The sequence below is a fragment of the Montipora capricornis genome, chromosome 13, assembly GCF_036669925.1.
Source record: "Montipora capricornis isolate CH-2021 chromosome 13, ASM3666992v2, whole genome shotgun sequence".
Taxonomy (NCBI): Eukaryota; Metazoa; Cnidaria; class Anthozoa; order Scleractinia; family Acroporidae; genus Montipora; species Montipora capricornis.
The window spans coordinates 37,753,322-37,770,046 of record NC_090895.1 but is presented as its reverse complement, the minus strand read 5'-3'; the positions used below and the strand labels follow the sequence as shown (position 1 = coordinate 37,770,046).

The following is a 16,725-nucleotide window of genomic DNA, read 5'->3' as shown; positions in this document are numbered from 1 at the left end:
GTTTCCAGTTTTCAACAAGCACAACAGAAAGACACTAACCTCATTTTAACACGAAAATGCTTTACTATTGCCATAAAAACTATCCAGTTAAGCTCGCATATTATAAAACATGATGAATTCATAAAAGCCACCTTTTCCAGCGAACAATTTTTTGGAACAAACAACATATTTGCGATTAGAGGCAAAAACCCCTTCCTATTTCATTGCGTGCGTGAAGAGAAAAAAACTCAGTTGTGTCAAATATGTGCAATATTACACCAAATTAAAATTTCAGGATCAAACCGTTTCCATGAAGAACCTTTTCCTTGAATAATGAGGCACAAAATAGACGACAAGCTTTCTTTCAAATAATTCCAATTTCCAATTATGTGGTTAATTAAGGTGTTTGATTTGTTCTGTCTTTGTTGAACCCATAAGTTACCAGAGAATTTCATTTTGTTTCAGTGTTTTACATAACAACACACTTGGTAAAATTAGAAATGCAGCTCACTTTGATTTCGGCTCGACGGGCAACAGATTGTTGTCGAAGTCCATTACTCGTCGGTTTTAAGATTCCACCGCCTGTCTTTTTCAGTATCCAATTGATTTGCCATTATTGAGCTTCATAAGGGTATATTTTGTTCAAAGATCCACTAAAACGCCATTCGCGTTACAAGACTTTCGACGCCATTGCCGGTTAAGTTTATCATGCTATTGTGTCCACCAGAGAAATCTATGCATTTCAACTACCCTCTCGATCCTAAGAAAATACGAGCAGAAGGCTCTATGCACAAAGATACCACTTAGTAGGGGAGTGACAGGCAAGACTTTTACGGACACGGAAAAAAAAGAATACCGAACAAATGCCACCCACTTTCCGACTGGGGTTGCCCTACGGCAACCCAGTAAAAATACAAAATGTACATAAATAATTAAAATAAAAACTTAAATATGAAATATATCATTTATTGCAGTTAAAAAGGCGTTCCGATATCGATGTGTGTACAGTGCAGGGACGAGTTGACTGTGGTTGGAGGAAGTGCTGTAGGAGAGAGAATTTAGCAACAATTAGTTAACAGTCACTTCTGAGGATGTGTGTCGAAGCATACAAACGCCAAGTAAGTATTTTCAAACAATGCGCTTGTTTGTTTGTCACACCGATTGCGTCTTAATTTGGATGCATAGTTCTGGTTTCGATAAAAACGGCAATCAATAATGCCGTGCAAGCATAGTCACGATTCCCCTCCCCCTCTATCTGCAACCTCGTTCCCAGGGCTTCTCCCTCATTTGGGGGAGGGGCGTTTTTTTATTGCCCCGCCCCCACATGAGGGAGAAGCCCTGGGAACGAGGTTGCAGATAGAGGGGGAGGGGAGGCGTGACTATGCTTGCACGGCTCCCCGGGGGACTGGGGCTGCGTGGGAGATTGAATGATCATTCAACCCCAGCCCCAGTCCCTCGGAGAGCCTGCTCGCAGGCTTATTGATTGCCGTCTTCATCGAAACCAGAACTATGCATCCAAATTAAGACGCAAACGGCGTGACAAACAAACAAGTGCATTAATTAGCATAAATATTATACTTATTTTAATATTATATCAATTATTTTTATTAGAAACAGCATCAGGTGTTCGGATGTGCGTACGGTGCAGGGACGAGTTGACTGTGGTTGGAGGAAGTGCTGCTGAAGCCTGCTAAACCAGTGAAGATACATCATGGGAACTCACAGTTAATATGAGCAACTCTTTGTCAGCTTTTTAACTTGTGCGGACAAGCAGAAGTGAATTACTTGGTTCATCTCTTTTTGCTGTCAACATGTTCATGGCAGGATCATTGACTCAATGGTAAGAATTTTCAAATGGGTTATACGTCAAGTTTAGCTTTTAACTTACTATTGTTCTTTTAATTAAAAGAAAAAGTTTAAACTTCAGAAGAATTCACTTTTTTTCGTTTGGAGCTGACCATGTTTAATTTTGGAGTCTGCTTTTTGAAAACCTCAAGGTTAACTTAACCTTGTTATTGGGATTTTGACGTTGCCCCTGTCTCTTCCAACCCTAAACTAAATACATGTAGAAAAATTATTAAGGAAAAGCATATGTTAGTAACTTCTAATTACTGGAAAAGTAATTGGCATAAAGGAGTTGTTTTCCCTATCCAGTTATGGTATTTCGACTGTGTACTTAAGATTATTTTATCGTCAATCTTGAAAGAGGATTGAATTTTTTTGGGTGGATAATTTGTGAAAGAGTGCAAGGAAAATATCGTCCGTGGCGCAGTATAATTCATTTTTCACTGCTTGTTGTAGTGCTTTGTCATCCGTGTCAGTAATAATCCATTTTTCCGCTATGTTAAGGAAGTAATTAACATCCCTAAAGTTGTGTTCCGTTGGGTCTCTCTCTCTCTCTCTCTCTCTCTCTCTCTCTCTCTCTCTCCTCTCTCCTCTCTCTCTCTCTCTCTCTCTCTCTCTCTCTCTCTCTCTCTCTCTCTCTCTCTCTCTCTCTCTCTCTCTCTCTCTCTCTCTCTCTTTAGATTCATCATTAGGTATATGCTACTTGTTTTCCCTATGCCTTCAAAAAATTCAAATGTAATATAAATGACATCTTTAACACTTTTTACAAAAGCTGGTGTTTCACAGATGGCATCCAATCCTCAAAGATTGGAGTTAATTTTTTGACGTGCAATTTATTTCCGTTTAAATCCGAAAAGGGTAGCAAATACTCCTTTTTTGGTACATCCATCAATAATTACGTAAAATTCAGAAAACAATTCGGCTTTTAAAGGTCATGACAACGATGGACATTCCTATGAAACCCCTCTGCGATCAGTAATATTCTTCTTTTTACGATGTTTTCAATTTCTGCTTAAAAGGTTGTTGTAGGGTAAGTTTTCTGTACGACTTGAGGGATCAGGATTTTTTCAAAAGACTGGGAAAGGTTTTTTCTTTTTAAAAGTCAAACCGGCGGTCATATCTTTGTTTTCTCCTTTGGTGAGGTTAGCGCTTGTTAAAATGCACTATCTGAAAGCAATTAAAGAGGAATAAACGAATTTTGAACAATTTTATCGTTAAAAAACCATTTCGTAGCAAATACCTGTTTCAGGAGCAAATACGCACTTTGTTTTTTCGTGAAGAAGAGAAGTTATCCCTCACGAGTAAATTACTCCTCATACGAAGAAATTAAACAGTCCACAATATTTTCGTCACTTCAAAGTATGATGAGCGTGGATATAGAACTGCTAGAACGGCTAATTTTTGAAGTTTTATTCAAAAACGCAAAAATGAAGGAGCAAATACGCGCTTTTGCAGCAAATACCTACTTTCATTTCGTTTTATAAAAAGGCCATATAACACGACTGATAAGAAATTCGGAGAATTATCACCCCATTAGTCTCTTTAAGAGTGACCCAAGGATATTTGGTGTCTAATAATAGTTGGAAAGCCTATTTTTTATAGGTTTTTGTACTGACCAGGCACTTCAATTCACGAGGTCTATTCTTGAGAATTCTGATTGTGGCTGTACTATAAATAAAGCAACTACTGCTTTTTAATGGACATGAATTAGAGAGAAAAGATCTTGGAGAAATTCGCGTACTGGTCATTTATCAAGAATAATTATATGGTGGGGATAGAAGCTGGTGTTTACTCCAACTTACACATTTCGTTGCCACCTTATGCCCAAACTCACCCCTCCCCACCACACCCCAGACACCCCTTCGATTAAAATTGCAATCAAGGATCTTCTCTACGGTTTCGCTCCTTGCCATCATAAGCTTGTTGATACACGTAAGGCTTGGCCAAGCGCTCGCAACATTTCAACGCAACGTCTTGCCACGTTGCTTGATGTTGCGACTTGTTGAACGGGCTGGCCAAACGCACGCAACATTTTCAACATTTTCAACGCAACATGTTGAGGTTTATGTGCCCCAGGCCCCTGGCGCGCAACAAGTGGACCTAGCGCGCATTCCCTGGTGCAACTATGTTGCGTGAACGTGGCCAAAGGAGTGCAACATCTGCAACATCCACAATGTTGCTCAAAATAATTGTCCGTTTTCATATTTGGTCCAACATTATCCTACATGTTGCAACATATCGCAACAAGGTGGTCAAACGTATGCAACATGTTGTGCCCAGCAATGTTGCAAGATGTTGCGTTGAAATGCTGCGAGTGTTTGGCCAGGCTTTAGGTCAAGAAATGCACACAATTAGCTAAACACCCAATTTCGACACCCAACACGAAGTGTCCCTTTAAATCTAGGCATTTTCTATCTATATCTAACAAGGTTAGGGTGAATGTTAGCGTTATTTTTAGGTCAGGGTAAATTCAGCAGTTTATCCTTACTTGGGAAGCAGTATTTGAGGGACACTTTGTGATGTTAATTGTCTGTATTCCGAGAGATTAGTGACGTAAAAGTTGAGAAAAAGAGCAGGTGGACACCTCGTCATGCTTGTTGAAATCCACTTGCATCTAATTACGTGCATTTCTGGACGTATCTTGTTGATAGTGCTAATGGCCTAATAAAAGTCATTGGCACATTGTTTTTTTTATATCTTTCTGCGATGCTGTAAGCCGATCAATTAAGGCATTCATTTTCGTTCTCATCATGGCTTTGGCTAAGGAATGAACCAATTGCTAAATGGTGCACTGGACCTTTGTTTTGCTATTGCGTTTACGACAAGTTATAAAACGAATAGGTAATTATCTACAGATGGATAGCATTGACTGCTAGACACACTGGTGGTTACTTCGAAAAATGGAGACGATTCACAATGGTGATACCTTAAACTGTGTACCATTTGTTTAAAATTGGCTTAGATTCTGCATATCGGCCCTAGTCAAATGTAGGTTTTAAAATCACAGGAGAAAACACAAGGTATTCATGAAAGAGAAGTACAACTTTATTTCCTAAACGGATCACATTTCGCAAACGTTGCTCTCCACAAAACTGTTTCTTATGTACTGAAAAACCATAAGGCTTATGCTAAATCTGCAGCAAGTGATGCGCTAGACTACCAACAGTCTCTTTTGTTTGGAAAGTTTCTCAGTTTTCACTCACTATCCGAGGCCCGCGCTACTCTTGGCTTCTACTGCAGGCAAGATGCGCTCGTTTGATCCCGCGGATTGTAGAGCAAAAGGGACACTGCTCACAATCTAGTAATGCTCTCCTACTTGTAAGGAATAATGTTTTAGCCTTTTCATTCTAAATATTTACCAAAACATCAAACTTCAGAAATACGAACTATGCGAGAAACTCAATTCAGTTTCAACAACCTAACTTTACCATTCCTCATTGGTAATTAATCGTTGAAAATTCTATGCATTTTCATTAACACCTTGAACTAAATATTTTCATAAGAACGTTAAGCATTCAAAGTTGATTATGATATGAAATATTTCCCTACAGGTCGTTTTTTGCATTCCGTTCCCTTTTTCCCTTTGGCTTCTACATGCACAAGTACTTAGTGCCTGTTAGAGCCTTATTACACTCAGTTTGGAAATATTTATAGGACTGGTGTTAGCAAATCCGGCCCATGCGTAAACTGCAGCCAACAAGCCTAATGTCTTGCTGGGGTTGATCAACTATCAACTAACATGACGATTTCTGTAGGGCAAGTGCTTTTTTGGTGAAAAGAGAATCAGCTTAGGAGACCGTTCACATGAACCTCATATATAACCTCATATATAATGGCTGTTTAATTGAAGTCGCTGAATTTTTCATCGTCTTTTCCCTTGCGAAAATTTACGTATCTTACTATTTTCACTAAGAAGCAAAATAGTTAAAGCTAATTAATTGAAACGGAGGACGTTATTTTCTATTTATCTTCTTATTAGTTCCTTATCGTAATTCAATGGAAATAAACTGATGATTGTACATTTCGCCCATAAAAGTAAAATATAAAACTTGAAGGTAAAAGCTGTTAAAATTATGAGTCTCAACGTTTTCGATCAGTTTGATCATCATCAGAGTGAGATCATCTGCATACGATCAGTGTGCTTATAGTTCAGGCAGTGCCAGTTATGTGATATCTGTTCCCACGGGAAGGTAATAAGGTAATATGGGAAACATGTTAATAAGCAGTCGGGGCCAGCCAAGCACATTAGAAAACACCCTAACCACAAGTTCACGTTTAAAGTTTTAACCACTGCCCATTCATAGTTAAAATGGAGAATAAAATGAGCCTTTTACATCGCACGCTTCCGTCCAGAGCTAAACAAACAAGTGCAATCACTGGACCTCACCTTGTTCCCCATGGGAACAGGTATTACATAACTGGCACTGCCTGATCTATAAGAACACTGAGCGTATGCAGATTATTTCACTCTGATGATGATCAAATTGATCGAAAACGTTTAGACTCAATATTTTATCAGCTTTTACATTCAAGTTTCTTATTAAACTGATGATCATTACAGTTAAAGTGCACCTAAACTCAAATTAGATTTCCCCATCCAAAGGAAAGATATGTCACCATTGTTAACTACATCGTGTAGAATTTCACTTTTTCTATGCCATGCAAGCCACGTAAACTTGACAGATTTAGCAGTAATTTGGACCCATGACCGTCATGTGAGAGGTATGGGTTTATTCTCGATTCTTCGACACAAACTGCTTTGTATTCCTGTTTTCAAAGCAATTTCGCATAGACCAAATCGGCTAGCTCAATGTTCTACCCAATTCAAATCTCCCGGGGTTAAGATTCCTTGTGTATTGTACTTGCATTATAATGTAACATTCACATTTGAATGACATGGAAATACCGAGAACAAAACAAAACATTTTATCGAGCAAAAGGGTTTGAATTGAGTACAACATTGAGTTAGCGGCTTTGGTCTATTGGAAACCAGTTTCTGATGCAAGCTCGAGAATAGACTCATGCATCTCACAATACGGTCGTGGGTTCAAATTACTGCTACTGCAAGTACCCGGCAGAGATGAGAATAGTAAAACATGTTTGCTCTTGATGGGGAGATTAATATTGCAGACCAAAATTATTTGAGTTTATAGATGCACTTTAACGGAACACCTTTGCAAAGAAGCCTGAGAAAGTAGTGGCTCGAATGGACCGCGAAACCAAGTTTTTTAGTCCTGATGTTTCAGTGATTTTACATGTCGCTGTATCCTATCAGGGTTGGTACATTTCGCTGACCCCCAGTCCATGGAGTACCCAAATGGACTACCCTATGTGCAAGCAGCATCTCAAATAGTGCTTACTTACGCCTCAACGTCCATTTTAAACAGCATTGTTCAGCAGTATTTAAGTCTAAGCACCCATTTTAAAAAGGTTAGCTTAAATGAAGTAATCGGCCATCACAACAATAATCGAAAGCTAACCTTTTTTAAATGTGTGCTTAGACTTAAATACTGTTAAACAATGCTGTTTAAAATGGGTGTCGAGGCTTAAGTAAGCACTATTTGAGATGCTGCTTACACACGGATCAGTACTCATTCGAAATAGTATTTTTAGGGTAGTCCATTTGGGTAATCCATTTGGGTAGTCCATGGACTGGGGTCAGCGAAATGTACCGACCCATCCTATCAATAATTAATATGATGGCCTGCTCAAATATATTGGGATTTGTGGCCGAAGACTAGCTCATGTTTTGGTAACTTCACAATCGATCCTCACATTTAACTAGGTCTTTAGTGATGAAGATTCGCGTGCGATTACCTAAACATAGCATGTAAGAAATGTGACTCTAAAGCCACCCGTGCATTTAGCGAAAATAGCGCATCGCTAACTCTGCCGCGAAGAATTCGCCCGGTGTGCGGAGTTAATTTTTATGCGCATTTGTCAATGCGGAAATAGCGCTCAATATCAAAGATGTGTGGTATTTTCTTCGCTGCGAAGTTTTCTGAAGAAAACGAACTTATCGCTGGTGACGATAACCTCTTGTCGTCATTACTCATGTCACTTCCGGGTTAAAAGTGCAGATAGTGATGATGAGCCAGTTTAAGTGGGTAGGTCAGGAGTAATACAAAATACTTTTTCTTATCGAGACTGATTTCATGAAAAATTTCTTTATTCTCACTGAATCAATGTATTAGTTTTTCTTTTCAGGGAACAATCAATCTGTCCTAGAATTCAAAAGCATTGAGCTTGAGAAATTAAGGTTCTCGGTGACAAATAAATATCTTAGACGATGGCATAGTGTGGCTTTCACACTTCGTGTAAGCCACACAATAACAGCGCTAGGTGTGCGGGTAACAGCACTGGCGCTGCGTACGCTTGAATTATTCTCGGTGGAATTAGCGCGGCGCATTTTCTCCCAGTGTGCGGCCGGCTTAAGCAAAATCGGAACACAAAATTAGTTGTTAGATCAAAACAGTGATAGTACTACGGCACACGGCCTCTTTATCAGAGATTATATAATAACAAAATCAATGCGCGCACTCTGATTGGTCAATCAGCTATGTTTTATTTTGCCAGTAAACTCATGGACAAATCGCGCGTCTTCTGAATTATTATATAAAAGCAATAGACCACAAGTTTCTATGGTTTATAGGCTGATAAACCATGCGGAATGTTGGTAGAACACGAGAGGAATTCGTAAATCACGAGCCTCAGGCGAGTGATTTACGAATTCTTCGAGTGTTCTTCCAACATTCTAAGTGGTTTATCATGCCTATAAACCATAGAAACTTGTGGTCTTTTGCTTAATTTAAAAAAAAGATATCTTTGATTCTACCGCGGTGATTATTTTCAATGTACCAAATACACGAACTCTCGATTAATTGAATAAGGTTGACTTATTGGAAAGAAAGCACACATGAAGGGAATTTAATGATCTTAAATGTAAATCTCCACGTTCAAAAGACTAATGATGAAAACTTATACTACTCACTTACAATCAGTTGCCGCCATTGCAGTCTGAGATCAAAACACATGGACGGAAAGAGGAAGGGACGTGTTCTTCATGCAGACCGCTGGACAAACAAATTGTTTCGTACTGAGGGAAAAATTATCCATTCCAAAAGGATGCGAAAAATTCTTAAAACGCGTGGGAGAGCATTTTAAATACATATATTTATTTATCTTTCTTACGTGTGGGCAGATGGGTCATAATGAAGATGAAATACTAATTTCAATAGCGTTACTCTTATGAGGACTACTGGACAGTGCACATTTTTCCGCCCAGGATTTTCTACCCAGGATTGTTTCCAATATTTTGCGTTATTTTGCTCAAACACCACTGCACTGCAGCCAATGCCCTCCTCTGTAGCAAATACTCACTTTTAGTAGCAACTACCCACCCTTCATATTTACAAACGTAGCAAATACCTAGCTTAAGTATTTGCTACTATAGCAAACGTAGCAAATACTTAGCTTAGGTATTTGCTACTGTAGCAAATACTTACGTATGGTAGCAAGTACCCACCGTCGGTATCTGCTCCCGTAGCAAGTACTTACCTATGTAGCAAGTACGCACTCTTGAGTAAATGCTACCGTAGAAAATACCCACTTCTCGTAGCAAATACCTACATAACTCTGCCTCTCTCTCTCTCTCTCTCTCTCTCTCTCTCTCTCTCTCTCTCTCTCTCTCTCTCTCTCTCTCTTTAGATTCATCTTTAGGTATATGCTACATGTTTTCCCTATGCCTTCAAAAAATTCAAATGTAATATAAATGACATTTTTAACACTTTTTACAAAAGCTGGTATTTCGCAGATGGCATCCAATCCTCAAAGATTGGAGTTAATTTTTTGACGTGCAATTTATTTCCGTTTAAATCCGAAAAGGGTAGCAAATACTCCTTTTTTGGTACATCCATCAATAATTACGTAAAATTCAGGAAACAATTCGGCTTTTAAAGGTCATGACAACGATAGACATTCCTATGAAACCCCTCTGCGATCAGTAATATTCTTCTTTTTACGATGTCTTCAATTTCTGCTTAAAAGGTTGTTGTAGGGTAGGTTTTCTGTACGACTTGAGGGATCAGGATTTTTTCAAAAGACTGGGAAAGGTTTTTTCTTTTTAAAAGTCAAACCGGCGGTCATATCTTTGTTTTCTCCTTTGGTGAGGTTAGCGCTTGTTAAAATGCACTATCTGAAAGCAATTAAAGAGGAATAAACGAATTTTGAACAATTTTATCGTTAAAAAACCATTTCGTAGCAAATACCTGTTTCAGGAGCAAATACGCACTTTGTTTTTTCGTGAAGAAGAGAAGTTATCCCTCACGAGTAAATTACTCCTCATACGAAGAAATTAAACAGTCCACAATATTTCCGTCACTTCAAAGTATGATGAGCGTGGATATAGAACTGCTAGAACGGCTAATTTTTGAAGTTTTATTCAAAAACGCAAAAATGAAGGAGCAAATACGCGCTTTTGCAGCAAATACCTACTTTCATTTCGTTTTATAAAAAGGCCATATAACACGACTGATAAGAAATTCGGAGAATTATCACCCCATTAGTCTCTTTAAGAGTGACCCAAGGATATTTGGTGTCTAATAATAGTTGGAAAGCCTATTTTTTATAGGTTTTTGTACTGACCAGGCACTTCAATTCACGAGGTCTATTCTTGAGAATTCTGATTGTGGCTGTACTATAAATAAAGCAACTACTGCTTTTTAATGGACATGAATTAGAGAGAAAAGATCTTGGAGAAATTCGCGTACTGGTCATTTATCAAGAATAATTATATGGTGGGGATAGAAGCTGGTGTTTACTCCAACTTACACATTTCGTTGCCACCTTATGCCCAAACTCACCCCTCCCCACCACACCCCAGACACCCCTTCGATTAAAATTGCAATCAAGGATCTTCTCTACGGTTTCGCTCCTTGCCATCATAAGCTTGTTGATACACGTAAGGCTTGGCCAAGCGCTCGCAACATTTCAACGCAACGTCTTGCCACGTTGCTTGATGTTGCGACTTGTTGAACGGGCTGGCCAAACGCACGCAACATTTTCAACATTTTCAACGCAACATGTTGAGGTTTATGTGCCCCAGGCCCCTGGCGCGCAAAAAGTGAACCTAGCGCGCATTCCCTGGTGCAACTATGTTGCGTGAACGTGGCCAAAGGAGTGCAACATCTGCAACATCCACAATGTTGCTCAAAATAATTGTCCGTTTTCATATTTGGTCCAACATTATCCTACATGTTGCAACATATCGCAACAAGGTGGTCAAACGTATGCAACATGTTGTGCCCAGCAATGTTGCAAGATGTTGCGTTGAAATGCTGCGAGTGTTTGGCCAGGCTTTAGGTCAAGAAATGCACACAATTAGCTAAACACCCAATTTCGACACCCAACACGAAGTGTCCCTTTAAATCTAGGCATTTTCTATCTATATCTAACAAGGTTAGGGTGAATGTTAGCGTTATTTTTAGGTCAGGGTAAATTCAGCAGTTTATCCTTACTTGGGAAGCAGTATTTGAGGGACACTTTGTGATGTTAATTGTCTGTATTCCGAGAGATTAGTGACGTAAAAGTTGAGAAAAAGAGCAGGTGGACACCTCGTCATGCTTGTTGAAATCCACTTGCATCTAATTACGTGCATTTCTGGACGTATCTTGTTGATAGTGCTAATGGCCTAATAAAAGTCATTGGCACATTGTTTTTTTTATATCTTTCTGCGATGCTGTAAGCCGATCAATTAAGGCATTCATTTTCGTTCTCATCATGGCTTTGGCTAAGGAATGAACCAATTGCTAAATGGTGCACTGGACCTTTGTTTTGCTATTGCGTTTACGACAAGTTATAAAACGAATAGGTAATTATCTACAGATGGATAGCATTGACTGCTAGACACACTGGTGGTTACTTCGAAAAATGGAGACGATTCACAATGGTGATACCTTAAACTGTGTACCATTTGTTTAAAATTGGCTTAGATTCTGCATATCGGCCCTAGTCAAATGTAGGTTTTAAAATCACAGGAGAAAACACAAGGTATTCATGAAAGAGAAGTACAACTTTATTTCCTAAACGGATCACATTTCGCAAACGTTGCTCTCCACAAAACTGTTTCTTATGTACTGAAAAACCATAAGGCTTATGCTAAATCTGCAGCAAGTGATGCGCTAGACTACCAACAGTCTCTTTTGTTTGGAAAGTTTCTCAGTTTTCACTCACTATCCGAGGCCCGCGCTACTCTTGGCTTCTACTGCAGGCAAGATGCGCTCGTTTGATCCCGCGGATTGTAGAGCAAAAGGGACACTGCTCACAATCTAGTAATGCTCTCCTACTTGTAAGGAATAATGTTTTAGCCTTTTCATTCTAAATATTTACCAAAACATCAAACTTCAGAAATACGAACTATGCGAGAAACTCAATTCAGTTTCAACAACCTAACTTTACCATTCCTCATTGGTAATTAATCGTTGAAAATTCTATGCATTTTCATTAACACCTTGAACTAAATATTTTCATAAGAACGTTAAGCATTAAAAGTTGAATATGATATGAAATATTTCCCTACAGGTCGTTTTTTGCATTCCGTTCCCTTTTTCCCTTTGGCTTCTACATGCACAAGTACTTAGTGCCTGTTAGAGCCTTATTACACTCAGTTTGGAAATATTTATAGGACTGGTGTTAGCAAATCCGGCCCATGCGTAAACTGCAGCCAACAAGCCTAATGTCTTGCGGGGGTTGATCAACTCGGTAGCCTCGCAGCTCCTACAAGGTCTCACCTGATTGGAGACCACCCTTGAGGTTTAACAAAAGAACAAATAACAGAAACAATGGCCCTTTTGTTTTAGGCCTTGGGTCCATTGTTTCTGTTATTTGTTCTTTTGTTAAACCTCAAGGGTGGTCTCCAATCAGGTGAGACCTTGTAAGAGCTGCGAGGTGACCCTTCAACTAACATGACGATTTCTGTAGGGCAAGTGCTTTTTTGGTGAAAAGAGAATCAGCTTAGGAGACCGTTCACATGAACCTCATATATAACCTCATATATAATGGCTGTTTAATTGAAGTCGCTGAATTTTTCATCGTCTTTTCCCTTGCGAAAATTTACGTATCTTACTATTTTCACTAAGAAGCAAAATAGTTAAAGCTAATTAATTGAAACGGAGGACGTTATTTTCTATTTATCTTCTTATTAGTTCCTTATCGTAATTCAATGGAAATAAACTGATGATTGTACATTTCGCCCATAAAAGTAAAATATAAAACTTGAAGGTAAAAGCTGTTAAAATTATGAGTCTCAACGTTTTCGATCAGTTTGATCATCATCAGAGTGAGATCATCTGCATACGATCAGTGTGCTTATAGTTCAGGCAGTGCCAGTTATGTGATATCTGTTCCCACGGGAAGGTAATAAGGTAATATGGGAAACATGTTAATAAGCAGTCGGGGCCAGCCAAGCACATTAGAAAACACCCTAACCACAAGTTCACGTTTAAAGTTTTAACCACTGCCCATTCATAGTTAAAATGGAGAATAAAATGAGCCTTTTACATCGCACGCTTCCGTCCAGAGCTAAACAAACAAGTGCAATCACTGGACCTCACCTTGTTCCCCATGGGAACAGGTATTACGTAACTGGCACTGCCTGATCTATAAAAACACTGAGCGTATGCAGATTATTTCACTCTGATGATGATCAAATTGATCGAAAACGTTTAGAATCAATATTTTATCAGCTTTTACATTCAAGTTTCTTATTAAACTGATGATCATTACAGTTAAAGTGCACCTAAACTCAAATTAGATTTCCCCATCCAAAGGAAAGATATGTCACCATTGTTAACTACATCGTGTAGAATTTCACTTTTTCTATGCCATGCAAGCCACGTAAACTTGACAGATTTAGCAGTAATTTGGACCCATGACCGTCATGTGAGAGGTATGGGTTTATTCTCGATTCTTCGACACAAACTGCTTTGTATTCCTGTTTTCAAAGCAATTTCGCATAGACCAAATCGGCTAGCTCAATGTTCTACCCAATTTAAATCTCCCGGGGTTAAGATTCCTTGTGTATTGTACTTGCATTATAATGTAACATTCACATTTGAATGACATGGAAATACCGAGAACAAAACAAAACATTTTATCGAGCAAAAGGGTTTGAATTGAGTACAACATTGAGTTAGCGGCGTTGGTCTATTGCAAACCAGTTTGTGATGCAAGCTCGAGAATAGACTCATGCCTCTCACAATACGGTCGTGGGTTCAAATTACTGCTACTTCAAGTACCCGGCAGAGATGAGAATAGTAAAACATGTTTGCTCTTGATGGGGAGATTAATATTGCAGACCAAAATTATTTGAGTTTATAGATGCACTTTAACGGAACACCTTTGCAAAGAAGCCTGAGAAAGTAGTGGCTCGAATGGACCGCGAAACCAAGTTTTTTAGTCCTGATGTTTCAGTGATTTTACATGTCGCTGTATCCTATCAGGGTTGGTACATTTCGCTGACCCCCAGTCCATGGACTACCCAAATGGACTACCCTATGTGTAAGCAGCATCTCAAATAGTGCTTACTTACGCCTCAACGTCCATTTTAAACAGCATTGTTCAGCAGTATTTAAGTCTAAGCACCCATTTTAAAAAGGTTAGCTTAAATGAAGTAATCGGCCATCACAACAATAATCGAAAGCTAACCTTTTTTAAATGTGTGCTTAGACTTAAATACTGTTGAACAATGCTGTTTAAAATGGGTGTTGAGGCTTAAGTAAGCACTATTTGAGATGCTGCTTACACACGGATCAGTACTCATTCGAAATAGTATTTTTAGGGTAGTCCATTTGGGTAATCCATTTGGGTAGTCCATGGACTGGGGTCAGCGAAATGTACCGACCCATCCTATCAATAATTAATATGATGGCCTGCTCAAATATATTGGGATTTGTGGCCGTAGACTAGCTCATGTTTTGGTAACTTCACAATCGGTCCTCACATTTAACTAGGTCTTTAGTGATGAAGACTCGCGTGCGATTACCTAAACATAGCATGTAAGAAATGTGACTCTAAAGCCACCCGTGCATTTAGCGAAAATAGCGCATCGCTAACTCTGCCGCGAAGAATTCGCCCGGTGTGCGGAGTTAATTTTTATGCGCATTTGTCAATGCGGAAATAGCGCTCAATATCAAAGATGTGTGGTATTTTCTTCGCTGCGAACTTTTCTGAAGAAAACGAACTTAGCGCTGGTGACGATAACCTCTTGTCGTCATTACTCATGTCACTTCCGGGTTAAAAGTGCAGTTAGTGATGATGAGCCAGTTTAAGTGGGTAGGTCAGGAGTAATACAAAATACTTTTTCTTATCGAGACTGATTTCATGAAAAATTTCTTTATTCTCACTGAATCAATGTGTTAGTTTTTATTTTCAGGGAACAATCAATCTGTCCTAGAATTCAAAAGCATTGAGCTTGAGAAATTAAGGTTCTCGGTGACAAATAAATATCTTAGACGATGGCATAGCGTGGCTTTCACACTTCGTGTAAGCCACACAATAACAGCGCTAGGTGTGCGGGTAACAGCACTGGCGCTGCGTACGCTTGAATTATTCTCGGTGGAATTAGCGCGGCACTAATTTCTCTCAGTGTGGGGCCAGCTGAAGCAAAATCGGAACACAAAATTAGTTGTTAGATTAAAACAGTGATAGTACTACGGCACACGGCCTCTTTATCAGAGATTATATAATAACAAAATCAATGCGCGCACTCCAATTGGTCAATCAGCTATGTTTTATTGTGCCAGTAAACTCATGGACAAATCGCGCGTCTTCTGAATTATTATATAAAAGCAATAGACCACAAGTTTCTATGGTTTATAGGCTGATAAACCATGCGGAATGTTGGTAGAACACGAGAGGAATTCGTAAATCACGAGCCTCAGGCGAGTGATTTACGAATTCTTCGAGTGTTCTTCCAACATTCTAAGTGGTTTATCATGCCTATAAACCATAGAAACTTGTGGTCTTTTGCTTAATTTAAAAAAAAGATATCTTTGATTCTACCGCGGTGATTATTTTCAATGTACCAAATACACGAACTCTCGATTAATTGAATAAGGTTGACTTATTGGAAAGAAAGCACACATGAAGGGAATTTAATGATCTTAAATGTAAATCTCCACGTTCAAAAGACTAATGATGAAAACTTATACTACTCACTTACAATCAGTTGCCGCCATTGCAGTCTGAGATCAAAACACATGGACGGAAAGAGGAAGGGACGTGTTCTTCATGCAGACCGCTGGACAAACAAATTGTTTCGTACTGAGGGCAAAATTATCCATTCCAAAAGGATGCGAAAATTTCTTAAAACGCGTGGGAGAGCATTTTAAAATACATATATTTATTTATCTTTCTTACGTGTGGGCAGATGGGTCATAATGAAGATGAAATACTAATTTCAATAGCGTTACTCTTATGAGGACTACTGGACAGTGCACATTTTTCCGCCCAGGATTTTCTACCCAGGATTGTTTCCAATATTTTGCGTTATTTTGCTCAAACACCACTGCACTGCAGCCAATGCCCTCCTCTGTAGCAAATACTCACTTTTAGTAGCAACTACCCACCCTTCATATTTACAAACGTAGCAAATAACTAGCTTAAGTATTTGCTACTGTAGCAAATACTTACTTTTGGTAGCAAGTACCCACCGTCGGTATCTGCTCCCGTAGCAAGTAGCAAGTACGCACTCTTGAGTAAATGCTACCGTAGAAAATACCCACTTCTCGTAGCAATACCTACATAACTCTGCCTCTCTCTCTCTCTCTCTCTCTCTTCTCTCTCTCTCTCCTCTCTCTCTCTCTCCTCTCTCTCTCTCTCTCTCTCTCTCTCTCTCTCTCTCTC

General features: G+C 39.1%; 1 long non-coding RNA gene across 1 annotated transcript in view; it reads left to right on the top strand.

Annotated features, from left to right (window-relative positions):
• The first annotated feature begins 1,442 nt into the window (after positions 1–1,442).
• Positions 1,443–16,725, top strand: part of LOC138030211 (uncharacterized) — a 27,007-nt gene continuing 11,724 nt past the window's right edge. The window contains exon 1 of the long non-coding RNA XR_011128050.1: positions 1,443–1,819. This is a non-coding gene — a long non-coding RNA (uncharacterized lncRNA). The remainder of the gene's footprint in view (positions 1,820–16,725) is intronic.